This window comes from Pseudophryne corroboree, chromosome 5 (assembly GCF_028390025.1).
Source record: "Pseudophryne corroboree isolate aPseCor3 chromosome 5, aPseCor3.hap2, whole genome shotgun sequence".
Lineage (NCBI taxonomy): Eukaryota > Metazoa > Chordata > Amphibia > Anura > Myobatrachidae > Pseudophryne > Pseudophryne corroboree.
This window is the reverse complement of record NC_086448.1, coordinates 431249865-431261620: the sequence shown is the minus strand read 5'-3', so window position 1 is coordinate 431261620 and position 11756 is coordinate 431249865. Positions and strand designations below refer to the sequence as shown.

The following is an 11756-nucleotide window of genomic DNA, read 5'->3' as shown; positions in this document are numbered from 1 at the left end:
GATTCTGTGGATTCTACTGGGCGCACCCCATAGTTGATGATTTACGGACGTGAGTGCAGGACTTCCATGGATATTATGGACTGCCAGTAAATTACTGTCTTTCTCTTCCTGACACCCGTCACTTATGTTCACCGGTTTACACGTATATGTGAATGTATAATGTCAATCTAGAGACTTTCAGTATCAGGATTTTATGTTTATGTTATTTTGATTGAAATTGATTATGGCCCATGGAGCAACATGTCTGTTTGATGAGGGACTTCTAGCACAAGCAGAACAAGGGACCATTTCGTTTACTGATGATGAGATTGAGAAGGTTTTATTCGACAGAGTGGATTTTGAGGCATTACCTGCAGAGACGTCAGCGGATGTCTTCTACAGGTTGCTAAAACTTAAACGACGTGAGGTCGACCTTCAACTACACGGCCAATTCTTGTCGGAATATCATCGTCGTAAATTAATTCCCCGAGGGTTTAGGATTAACAACATCCCAACTTTGGGTCGTAGTAATCCAGTGTTTTGCACCAAATGGTGCGGGATTTTAAATAAGTGTTCCCTTGATCTGCTTGTGCTAGTAGTCGAGGAGGCTAGCAATGAGCTAAAAAAGGTAAAAGGCGAGTTAGAACAACTTGAGATCACGTCCATACCTCTTTTAAGGGAGGACAAAAACTCTAGTTGGCTTGATAGACTACAAACTCAAATCGATTCCTATCGTAAGGAACTTACTTCCTTTAAAAGGAAGAAATTGACTACAGTAACAACAGACTACCAGACACATACAGTGTATCGTTGGTTACTTGGTAATAGTAACCAATCGTTTGTTGATAGACAGTCGCGACCATACAGACAGCAGCGACGTCAATATTATTCCAGAGATCAGGGTTCCACTGTTTCTACTTCAGAGACTGATCTCTCAGACAACAAAACTAGTGACCAACGTTTTTTAGATTCAGGAACCGATTCCAGGACCACACCCCCTGTAGGTACCTCAAAAGGCACCGCACGTACACGAGGAGGGGCGGTGGCAAAAAGACAGGGTCGCAGGAACCGGACTTGAGCTCTGTGTTTAATCTTTCCTCTACGGTATTAGATCAAGCAGAAATACGCCTATTAGCCCGGGGTCTGTCCTTTATACCTTTTTTTCCACATAAACCATTTGAAACCACTATTGATCAATATAGATTTGGCAGAAATTTACGTCTTAGAGAACATTTTGCAGGTAAAGACTGCGTTCAATCTAGAACGCGATTTAAGAAACCATCTAGATTTGATCCTCCGTCTACAAATTCTAGCCTAAAAACGTTTCTTAGAATGGTCGCTAAGGATACCCGTTCGATGAAGCCACCCAGGCTGTACGACAACCTACCAGCTGATGAGCGACAAGCTCTTCAAAAGTTACGCTCGAATTCTAATTTAGTGATCCGCCCAGCAGATAAGGGTGGAGCTGTTGTCGTACAGGACAGGGTGGACTATGATTTAGAGATCAATCGTCAACTTAGGGATGAATTAACATATAGAAAAGTTAGGATCAATCCTTTGACATATGTTAAAAGTCAAATTGATGCTTGTCTCAAAAGAGGCCATGATAATCGATGGATAGATACTGACCTGTATGAATATATGACGGTTGACAAACCTAGTTGCCCAATAATTTATACATTGCCCAAAATACACAAATCCTTAAGAAACCCACCGGGTCGGCCGATAATAGCAGCCGAAGGATCACTGTTACAGCCTATAGCTCAGTTTATCGATTCCCTATTACAGCCGTATGTTATTAAGAGTCCAAGTTATATTCGCGATACAAGTGACTTTTTGGAACATCTGAAAACCTATCAGGACCTTCCTGATAATATACTACTCGCAACTATGGATGTACAATCTTTGTACACCGTGATACCCCACACTGAAGGCCTGGGAGCACTGAGAGAACTTATTGCTCTTGAACCCACTGAGGGAATACCTACTGAATATATATTAGAGTTAACTAATCTTGTATTAGGACTCAATCATTTCCAGTATAAGAACGAGTATTATTACCAGATTTCAGGAACTGCGATGGGGTCGAATCTTGCACCTTCATACGCGAATATGTACATGACGGTATTTGAACATAGGCATATACTGTCAGAATTCGGACAGAATATTAAGATCTACAAAAGGTTCATAGACGACGTATTTGTGGTATGGTTGGGCACCCGTGAGTCCTTTGTGGATATGATAGATCAGGTGAACAATTTAGATAGTCCGATTAAGTTTACCTACGAGATTTCGGCAGAGCATGTCAACTTCTTGGATATCACCATTGGACATGCAAAGGGAGAGTTTACAACTACTCTCTTTAGGAAACCCACGGATAGGAATACTACATTACTCACAAGCAGTTTCCATCCACCAGCCTTAAAAGACAATTTGCCTGTCTCTCAGCTACTTCGTGTTATGAGAAATAACACTGATGATATGGCTAGAGAGGCTCAACTGGAAGAAATGTTATGTAGATTCAGACAGCGTGGTTATACCACACGCACGTTGGGGAGATGTATGCGCAAGGCACGTAACATATATACGCGTAAGGCTCCTAAAAATCGGAAGATTATCAATAGAATGATCTATACTACCAGATATGACAGCCATGCATCAGAAACCAATAAGATTCTACGCAAGCATTGGCCAATTGTAGCGACAGACCCCACATTGCCATTTACTCACGTTGGGCCTCCTATGATGGCCTATGGACGTGGGGCTAATTTAAAACAATTACTTATGCGCCCAACATTGGTCCCTGATGAGCGAATGAATACTTCCCAGATGATGAGCTTAAGGCCAGGTTGTTTCTCTTGTGGGAATTGTACTACCTGTAGGGCCATGAGGACTGGAAACAGCTTTACACACCCGCATACAGGGAAAAATATCAAAATTAAGTACCATCTACATTGCAAATTAGATCATGTGATCTATTGTTTAATTTGCCCTTGTGGCCTATATTATGTGGGGCTTACATCTAGATGTTTTAGAGACCGGATGGCGAACCACAGGACCACAATACGCGCTGCTATCCAAACTGGGGCTTCTGATAAACCTGTGGCGAGGCATTTTTTGGATAATAAACACCAGGTGTCGAATCTTAGATGTATGCTTATTGACTGGATCCCCCCCCTGCCAAATGGGGGTGATAGGACATTAGCTTTAAAAAAGAAAGAGAGCTTTTGGATCAACAGGCTCGATACTGTTGCCCCGAGGGGACTTAATGAATACAACACCATGAATATTTTCTTGTAAGGTGTGACACATGTCTATATATAAAAAAAATTTGTCCATTTTATTCTCTTTCTATGATATTCAGACATGGACCCATTACTTTACATGATTATGATTGGTGTATCCTGATACAGAATACTGTAGTAGTTTTTAATATATGTTTAATGTATTTAAAATAGTATTATACTTTGTTCTAATTGTTTGTTTGTTAGTCTTTTCTCATGGGCCTGATCAGATACACCTTCTATGATTTATGTATATCTACTTCCTACCACTTAGATTGAAGTGATAGATCCCCTAATCCTGATATCGTCTAGACTCAATGGGACTGAATTTACATATTTTGACTAAAAGTGCGACCCGATCATCCATTGACTGAACCAAGTATGGGTGTTGTGACCATATGAAAACCTGTATTGTTACTATGTAATGGTTATATGTCTTTTTGACACGTGAAAGAGGCACAGAGGGGTTGTTGTTTACTCTGGTTGTTCCGTTCTGGGAATGTCTTGACAATTTGGATCCTGTGAGCAGCCACGCTCTGTTTTGTGAATTATATGGTTTTGGCGTTTTGTTGCTAGGTAGCGGCCCCCGTTGTTGGGGGAAGGTTGGATCATCTGATACGCTTTTGCGTATGACTTCCGGGCTGTGGAACGCACCCGGTGCCTGACTTCCGGGTGGTGACACGCACGCCGTCCGGACTGGCCGCGAAACGTGTCTTCCTTCAGTCTTTGGTGAGTTTGAAGATATTGTGCAGTGTGGAGAGGTGACGGCGGGTACAGCGGAGATTATTGAGGACTTTGAAAGTTACACAAAGTGGAAATACGAGGTGAAGTGTTAACACTGTGGGGGCGATGGCACTTCCGGTTGAATATGGTTATAAGGCATGCTGTGTGCATTGGTCCATAGGCAGCCACACTGAATGGACGTGGATTTGTGACCTCCAGGGGTAAGAGACATTATGGTGTATAACAGACCTTTTTTTATGAGGATTGAGGTCTTTCTTTGATTAAGATGGGACATTTGTCTTATGGCATACCCCACTTTACTCTTTTCTGCAGAGGTTTATTGACCAAGGTGTTTCTATATGGATAGTTATCCAGGATATTTCCCTATTTATATGAAGTAAGTGGAAATCACCATTTGATATAGGTGACTTTTGGCAATATTTTCGTACGTCATTAGGAAATTGCTATAGAGCACTTGTTGTTTCATTAACAGGTTAAGATGCTGGAGTGACCGAGAATCCACCCTCAGTGTTGTTTTGTTGAGTTATACTCATTTTAGTAAGTACGCCTCAATGTTAATGTGAATACTGATATGACTTCTGGCGGCACACTATGGTTGGGTGAATAGATACTCTTTGCACTGGATACCCCTTTATAAAAGAGAGATGTTTCCATTGGACACCCCCTACCTGTTGGTACTATTACTGTTTGACACACTTTCTTTCTTTATGGACTATGTGGATGGCACAACTATGGTGATTCTCTGATTGGGCCCGTGAGACTGATTGTATTTATTCATTTCATGTATTTGTTATTTGTATAGGTTATGACCACTTGACTATAAAATTGTTTGCAAGGCTTGTCTTGATAAAGGCTCTATTGATAGAGCCGAAACGTCGACTTAATAAAGCTAATTGTGAGACCGAATAAAGCCTATTATGGATTAAGAAAATTCGTGTGATGATGTTTAAAGGAGAGTGCCCCCCAGGAAACTGGAACTACTGCTACATATGTTGATCTACAGGGATTCTGTGGATTCTACTGGGCGCACCCCATAGTTGATGATTTACGGACGTGAGTGCAGGACTTCCATGGATATATATATATATATATATATATATATATACAGTATATATATATATATATATACACTGCTCAAAAAAATAAAGGGAACACTAAAATAACACATCCTAGATCTGAATGAATGAAATATTCTTATTAAATACTTTGTTCTTTACATAGTTGAATGTGCTGACAACAAAATCACACAACAATTATCAATAGAAATCAAATTTATTAACCCATGGAGGTCTGGATTTGGAGTCACACTCAAAATTAAAGTGGAAAAACACACTACAGGCTGATCCAACTTTGATGTAATGTCCATAAAACAAGTCAAAATGAGGCTCAGTAGTGTGTGTGGCCTCCACGTGCCTGTATGACCTCCCTACAATGCCTGGGAATGCTCCTGATGAGGTGGTGGATGGTCTACTGAGGGATCTCATCCCAGACCTGGACTAAAGCATCCGCCAACTCCTGGACAGTCTGTGGTGCAATGTGGCGTTGGTGGATGGAGCGAGACATGATGTCCCAGATGTGCTCAATTGGATTCAGGTCTGGGGAACAGGCGTGCCAGTCCCTAGCATCAATGCCTTCATCTTGTAGGAACTGCTGACACGCTCCAGCCACATGAGGTCTAGCATTGTCTTGCATTAGGAGGAACCCAGGGCCAAACACACCAACATATGGTCTCACAAGGGGTCTGAGGATCTCATCTCAGTACCTAATGGCAGTCAGGCTATCTCTGGCGAGCACATGGAGGGCTGTGCAGCCCCCCAAAGAAATGCCACCCCACACCATTACTGACCCACTGCCAAATCGGTCATGCTGGAGGATGTTGCAGGTAGCAGAATGTTCTCCTTGGCGTCTCCAGACTCTGTCACGTCTGTCACATGTGCTCAGTGAGAACCTGCTTTCATCTGTGAAGAGCACAGGGCGCCAGTGGAGAATTTGCCAATCTTGGTGTTCTCTGGCAAATACCAAACGTCCTGCACGGTGTTGGGCTGTAAACACAACCCCCACCTGTGGACGTCAAGCCCTCATACCACCCTCATGGAGTCTTTTTCTGATCATTTGAGTAGACACATGCACATTTGTGGCTTGCTGGAGGTCATTTTGCAGGGTTCTGGCAGTGCGCCTCCTGTTCCTCCTTGCACGATGGCGGAGGTAGCGGTCTTGCTGCTGGGTTGTTGCCCTCCTACGGCCTCCTTCATGTCTCCTGATGTACTGGCCTGCCTCCTGGTAGCGCCTCCATGCTCTGGACACTACGCTAACAGACACAGCAAACCTTCTTGCCACAGCTCGCATTGATGTTCTATCCTGGATGAGCTGCACTACATGAGCCACGTGTGTGGGTTGTAGACTCCGTCTCATGCTACCACTAGAGTGAAAGCACTGCCAGCTTTCAAAAGTGACCAAAACATCAGCCAGAAAGCATAGGAGCTGAGAATTGGTCTGTGGTCACCACCTGCAGGACAACTCCTTTATTGGGGGTGTCTTGCTAATTGCCTATAATTTCCACCTGTTGTCTATTCCATTTCCACACCAGCGTGTGAAATTGATTGTCAATCAATGTTGCTTCCTAAGTGGACAGTTTGATTTCACATAAGTGTGATTGACTTGAAGTTACATTGTGTTGTTTAAGTGTTCCCTTTATTTTTTTGAGCAGTGTATATATATCAGAATCAGAATCAGCTTTATTGGCCAGGTGTACTCATGTACACTAGGAACTCTTTGTGGTACAATGCATCGCCAAGCAGCAACATGAAGGGGGAATACACAGCATAAGAAGGGGGAAAAACGTAGCATACATTACAAACATTACACGTATGAGTTGATACTACACATTGCAACTGTACAATAGACTCAACATATTAGACATATACATGTGAGACTAAAAACGAAGGCTGCTTGGCAGAGCAGCACCGAGGCAGCCATCCGCGGCGCCAACTAGAACTCAAACAATGCACATAAATATATATATATATGAACCACAAACTCCCTTATTGCGCTTATTCTTAGAAAGAACAGAGTTAATGGGCTGCCTTCTTAAACTAAGTTCTCTGTTAAGCAGAACTAAAGTGGACGATATATATGACAATAGTGAAATTGGCACCCCTGGAAACTGGTGTTGATTCCCTATTATCTTATCATTCAATACAACCTTAACATATTTTTCAAAGTAAACAATAAGTTCCAAAACATATATTTTGCTTTAATATTTAATAAAATGTATTAAAATGACAGTGTTCATATACATATCTTCAATACATCAGCCCTCTAACACATACAATGAAGGTCTGATTAGACATAGATACACAAATACTTCTTTGTGATTTCCTCCTTCCAATATTGCAGATTGGAGGTCACATTAGAACAAGATAGAGTGCCAGACATGTTTCGTCTCACACAAAGACTTCATCAGGGGTGTATTTATAATGTCAGAACATAGTTATTTAAGAACAAAATTATTTAAGAACAAAATTTACACCATACATATATACAATACAAAAATATGAGCATATATGGATTGGAACATCATAGACAATGGGCTCCTAGAGTAGAAACAGAGGTAAAGAAATCAGAAAAAAGAAAAAAGGAAAGCCAATCATAAACATACCTCAATCAATGTGTAAGTATGAGGTTTAGACCAATATATAGTATTCTGTTATTTCTGAACAGATCTCGCGTTATCAAGCCAGTGAGCGTTTGTGCCTATTGGAAAGGTATCCTATTTTAAATATTCATATAGGCCAACTTATAATCAGTGTACATGATGAACATATAAGTGTGATGTAAGCTAATTAGTAACATCAGATCCACATCCCTGATAATGTCTGAAGAAAAAACATATGATACTTGGAAATTCAAACCCACAGGAAAGTTATAGAATGAATCAACCTAATGGAATAGGACCAATGTCCAATTTAATTACCATTGAAAACACCAACAAAGGAACATTGAACAGAATATATAACTGGACCCCATTTAAACCCTTATTAGGAGCATCAATGTACATATTGTATGTCTAATTAGATCAGCCATAAATGTTCTAATAATAATTATTCCAGATCTTCTATGTGGTTATTGAAGTTTTGATCCGGATTACCTTAATGGCTGGTATTTTTAAAAGTATATAACAAACCAAAAGTTCAGTAAACATAATTCTCCAACATCTTCAATTGTGTATAAGGGTACATATTTATAGCATATAATACATTATAGCAATAAATAAATAAATAAGTAAATAAATAAATAAGTGGGGTCAGAACCAAAACAGTTTATCCCACATCTTTGTGATATATTCCTTAGTATTAGATGCTTACCATCCAGTGTATTGTGTGATGTATCTGAGTATCATGCATAATGGGCTGTGTGCACTAGCCCTCCTTTTATTTCCATACAAATAGTGACATCACTTCCCCTTAATGTGATAGGTGAATTTTTATCTTCCTGAAAAATAAGGAAACTTAACTTTTATCTATACAGCACTTCTACTTAGTAAAGTGTTGATATCAGTAAATATATCAAGCCACGGAATAAAAGAAACAGGTTCTAAGTAAAGTGTATATTTAAGTAATTAGTGAATTCCCCCATAATGCCCAGCATCTAACCATAATTCCTTATCAAGTTGATTCACAGGTTAACTATCCAATGTGTTAAACAAAGTATTGTACTGCCAACCCCTGTACATAGGACTTAGTGAAAATCTTCCATCTGGCATCGGATAGTGCAGCTGACACCTGTTTAACTACGGGTAACCCACGCCGTTCTGCGCCATCTAATGCACAGCACAAACCTGTCTTTCCCACAGCGATCACATGACCGCTGCCCGCGTGACTAAACCGGTCAATCAATGCAAACCATGGCACAGGGACCTGCGTTCCAGCACCATGTTTGTTTACGTTCCACCTTGAAATACTTGTTAGGGTGCTTCTAATGGCTATATATTAATTTATATTATCAGCTCTAGGGTATTGGATATTTGCCTATTAATAATACATTAATAATACATTAAAGTTTGTCTTAATGAGGCTTGCTTGGCAGCATTACCCCCCTATAAAAATAAAATAAAATAAAAACAAATATAGTGTCAAAACTAAAATAAGTATTATTATTCTACTTCCACATAACAAGGTCCACCCAAAGAAGGGGGTACCATATTATAAAATTAAGAAATTAAGATCAGCATAGCCTGCTAGGTATTGACCCCACTTTTACATAGCTCACAATATAAATATATTGTTCATCCTTAGACAATTCAAAGTTTACAAAAAATGAGGATAGTCATTATTACTCAATAGTGTTCCCTATTAGCTATTTCGTGCTAAACAATTATTGTATTTCACCAAGGGAGATCTAATAGTAATTATCCAATTGCGTTAAATTAACCTATACCTAATAAACAGGAAATAGTACCCTCAATCTACATCCCTCACATTGACTAATACTATAGTTGTCATTAATACCCCATAAGCCCATACACTTAACCTAGTGTGGGGAATGGGACAAAAAAAGTGGGGAAGGGGAGAAATGGTCATCCCAGTTATTAACGAAAATTATGGAAAAGATTAGGACACTTCCCCAGAGGGATAATCTAAAAGGAAGGAGAAAAGAGAAGTGGTTGGGGATGCCCCCTGAAATCAACTAATTAAAGGCTACTAGATCAATACTTTCATTAAGGCCATTGGGTATCATGGTATTGAGTGTGAAAATCCAAAAGGATTCTCCTTTGGCTAATTTGAGGTCCCTACCCCCTCCTCTGGAGTCCTCTTTAATATGTTCTACCACTGTAAATGATATTCCTCTGGTGTCAGAATTGTGTTTCTCTTGAAAATGGTGAGGAAGACCATGATTTTGTTCCTTGTTCTTTATATTGCGCAGAAGATCTTGGATTCTTAGTTTCAAGCACCTCTTAGTTTTTCCAGTGTAAGATACGTTACAGCTACAGGTGATCTTGTAGACTATGTAGTTAGTGTTACAAGTGACTATACTTCTCAACTTGTAGTTTTTCTGATTTTCATCTTTCCAGTTGAAACCCTTTTTCTCTATAAAAGGGCAGCATATGCATTTTTTGCATGGAAAAAAGCCCATTCTTCTCATTAGTGGATGGTTCTTTAGGGCAGGGTCTTCTTTCCTTGGACTGCGTAGTTTACTAGGTGCGATCATATTCTTCAGGTTATTTGCCTTTCTAAACACAACATTCGTTCTTACTGGAAGGTGGAGCTGAGGTTTCAAAACGAAAAGAAAGACTCTGTGTTGGGGCACTCTTTAAAATAAAACTTAACTTTTAATTAGTCTGCGTTAAAATTAGAAATACACAAACAGACACACATATAATACACTGAGGGAGGTTATGGGTTTAGCCTTCCACATATGATATCATGAATCTATAACCCAAATTTGGGAAGACAAATTGCAGATTCTAAAATATCAAAAACTGGGAGAAATACATTCTCCAAACATTTTAGGTGTTAGTGGCACCAAGGTGAAAATATCACAAATTCAAGATTGCAAATGACTGAAAATTCAGATATGTAACACAGTGGCATATAATGAGGAAAATAAGACAAAAATTTAGTCAGTTTTTGAATGTCAACTGTGCTAGTATCTCCTGGTAAGGATTTATTGGCCATTTAAAGAGCTATGACCATCAAATTTAAATGTTGTATACAGATCTCTGTCAAATTGCTTATTATAAGAAAGGAAATATGAATGAAGAAGGTGGGGGTCAAATGTTGCTCCACCACTTCTGCTGTCCACACTGATTTGGGAGTGTTATATTACTGCACCCAATATTCCCTAGTGGTCTCCCTTCTAGGTACTAATGGAGCTCTCACTGCTTAGCTTCCAAGATCAGGCGAGATTGGGCGTGACCGGTGAGATATGACAGTAATATCCCAAGAGTAGTGAATGATAGAGTGTTTGGTTAATGACGCCCACCCAAAGAAAGGCACTTCTGCTGTCCAATATAGATGCACAGATTCTCTGTTACTGGGAGCATTGCAGAGAGATATTGGGCTGGCATATGGATGAAAGGGTGCCGGAAAAGGGTGGATACATAAGAAAGTATAGGTTTGGGACCAGTCTTCTGCTGTCCACTGTCATATACTAATATAGCGGACAGTGGATGAGAGAGGCGGGTTGCCTTTGCCCATAGAAGGTAGCTAGGATGAAAGGTTAATGGAAAACATAGTAGAAAAATATGAGATTACTGTCAAAACATGAAAGTGGATGTTCAAATACAATATATCCACGTAAGCAAAGTGTTTACCAGTGAGATGATTCGCTATATGTGCGGTAAGCTATAACTTTAAAGCATAAATAAGCTAATACCGGTATTAAATGAGTAACAGCTGTTTAAATGAATATCTCGCAGTATATCATGATTTCTGAAGGAAATGAATGTGAGCTGAAAATACACTGAAAATTTATGATTTCTTCAAAAAAGAACAAGAAGAAAAGCCATGGCAGCAAAATGACATAGAAAAAAATTATTATAATGATAGATTTTGTCAGCTCAATAAATAAACCACAATAGCTTGAAAAATCAAAGTAGCAAATAATTGACCAGCCCAGATGGGCATGTATACGATACCAGGAGGTGTGTGGGCTGAACCGTGCACTGTTCAGCTCCACATTACACAGACGGCTGTTTCACCTGGAGGTGGCTTGTTCACTGTTTTGGTGATGTGAGAGAGAAATGCCTTA

General features: G+C 39.8%; 1 pseudogene; it reads right to left on the bottom strand.

Moving 5' to 3' along the window:
- Positions 1-10825: 10825 nt before the first annotated feature.
- Positions 10826-10943, bottom strand: LOC134930645 (5S ribosomal RNA; annotated as a pseudogene).
- Between the last annotated feature and the right edge of the window lie 813 nt (positions 10944-11756).